This window comes from Ambystoma mexicanum, chromosome 2q (assembly GCF_040938575.1).
Source record: "Ambystoma mexicanum isolate Mex_15411 chromosome 2q, UKY_AmexF1_1, whole genome shotgun sequence".
Classification (NCBI taxonomy): domain Eukaryota; kingdom Metazoa; phylum Chordata; class Amphibia; order Caudata; family Ambystomatidae; genus Ambystoma; species Ambystoma mexicanum.
The window spans coordinates 613,879,462-613,881,988 of NC_090924.1; the positions used below are offsets into that span (position 1 = coordinate 613,879,462).

Consider the following 2,527-nt stretch of genomic DNA (forward strand, 5'->3'; position numbering starts at 1 on the left):
GGTAGAGAGAGTGGGGGTTTCGATAGAGGTAGCGGGGGTAGGGTCGGTTGGGGTAGAGCGAGTGGGGGTAGGGTGGGTGGAGGTAGAGAAGTTGGGCAAGTTGGGTGGGGTAGAGAGGGTGTGACTCGATGGGTGGTAGTAGACAGGGTATGGTGGGTTTGTAGGGGTAGAGAGAGTTGGGCTTGGGTGGGTTAGGGTAGAGAGAGTAGGCAATGTGTTCATGCAAGGCTCACAAACGCAGACTCTCCAACCATACAGATTAAAAATACATGGGGGGGTGCACCTCATCAAGCAATGTTAAAAAGAAGGTATGCAACACAGTACACCCTATGAAGGTTGTGCGCCACGGGACCATTTCTTGAGAAGCTGCCAAACTTTGTCATTCAGGTCATACTTACACAACTCAATTAAGATTTAACTGGTTTATGGAAACAATTGGGGTGCCATGTGTTCGCTGACCCAAAGTGTATGCTCTTCGGGTTACAAGCTATCCAAATGACAGACCTACAAAGGGTGCACCGCTTTTATTGCTTATGGCAGCTCGCTGGGGAGCTAGAATGACTCGAGAAACAGGATGAAACTATTTTGCAGGTCCACTCTATGTATACCCCGAAAGAATGTGCATGTGCTTCCTCGTCAATCTCCTTTTCCTTGTCCCGCCTCTAGACATCAAGTTCCTGCGCCTCCTTATTCCCTTTCTAGTACTCTCCTTCATTCTCTTAATGCGACTTCCGAGGCAAACTCCACACACTGTGCTCTGAATAAGAGTGCAGAAGTGTGATCAGTGTTTATGGGAGACACAAGCGGCTGACCCATTTATGCATATGCAAGGTGACACGGGGGTTACTGCAAAGATGTTCTGTAACGGCATCTTGCAGTAAACACATTTCACAGAAAATACTCAATAAAGGTCTTGCTACTTGTAAAGATAACATGAACTGCTGGAAATGAACCATGATCGGTCTGAGACACAATGCACAGCAGTCGAATTCGTGAAAGTACCAAATATAAAACATGTAATGTAGTTTGTGAAGCACATTACTCAGTCTGATTTTAACCCCTTTATACACCCTGTGAACATGGTTTGAAAGATAAAACTACCATGCAAAAGATGCATGCTTCTATTAATCTTTATTGATCTATCTGACTTTTTGCATCGTGGTCAGTGAGGGGGATCTATGGTTTCCAAAAGTAGCCTAAAGCTGGCCCAATTTACCACGAAAAGTAGCCCAAAACAGGCTTGCGTCTTAAAAAGCTGCTGATAGGAGCAAGTATGGTTAGGGAACTTCTCATTGGGTAGTACAGCAGAAGGCTTTGGAAAAGAGATTTTAGTGAGTTGGCCATTTCATTCCGTTGCATTGCTGATTGCTATGCCAACCAGATATGTTCTCAGTTCAGAACCCCATCTCTCTCTTTCTTTCTTTTATAACAATGATGTTGGCAAATGTGTGGCTTGCGCCACAAAAATGCATCAAAACCAAAAAGCTACAAGGCATATTTATTAATTTGTAAAAAGTCATCAATCGTTCTAGAAGTTATGAGATTGAGTGAATGTGCCGCGGAGTGTCAGAGGTAGGCAGGTCGATTGTGTTAGTAACCATCTGGTAACTCGCCATACATCCTTTCCTAGGGGAATACATAGTTGCTAGCTTTGCAAAGTTGTGATGAGTCATTTCTCCTATAAAAAGAGGTTTGATGAGTTCCCATTTAGCTGCATAGGGATAGACTCAATTGTTTGAATATCACAGCAGAGGCTTAGTTGAAAAAAAAAACAGTTGGGGTAAAAGGAGTATTAATGGACATAAAAGAAATACATGTAAACAGTATTTAAGAAAAGTGCATGACATTTCCTTGTTGGAAAAATAACTAAAGGAGGTAGAAGGGGGGATAAAAGGTGCGGTGTGCAGTGGGTTTCACAAAGACGCCTGTGTAAGTATCATTGTAAGTATAATATAAAAACATGGTTAGACGCCACAAAGTAAGCGGCAGTGCCTTAACTGTATATGTGTTGTAAAGGCCACTAGGACCTCTTCCATCCTTGTCAAGGGGAGTGTTAACCTTCTCTCCTTTCATAAGGCAGCCACAACCGTATATACCAGCGTCAAAATGTGATCTTTCTTTCTCATGGTTAGTTTTAAGTTGCTTAAGAAACAGCACATTATTCGATCACTGCAACAATTCATGACATTCCAGATACATTTTAACGTGTGCCGTCCTCTCAGGTATATGTGTAACCCCTTTTGAACAGGTAATGCCTGAGCTGTCACCTACCTAAGGGAAGAGTGCATAAAGGACCAGACTCTCTTAGGGAAAAGTCTACATCTGATTAAGGACCTGGCAAATCAAGGTAGGTCATGGGCAGATACATCACAAGATCAAAGGGCAGAATATTGGTACAGAAAACCAGGATCCAACTATGGCCACACTGCAGCTGATGGAGCAGATAATGAGGGTTTTACCACCAATGAGGTGAAAAGCCAAAAGGAGAACACCCAGAAATATGCGCCACACAATCGATAACGAGTGC

The 2,527-nt window shown here is 43.2% G+C and overlaps 1 non-coding gene across 1 annotated transcript; it reads right to left on the reverse strand.

Moving 5' to 3' along the window:
• Positions 1-1,952: 1,952 nt before the first annotated feature.
• Positions 1,953-2,080, reverse strand: LOC138570371 (U6atac minor spliceosomal RNA). Its single transcript, XR_011303453.1, has one exon. It is a non-coding gene; the product is annotated as a U6atac minor spliceosomal RNA (small nuclear RNA).
• Between the last annotated feature and the right edge of the window lie 447 nt (positions 2,081-2,527).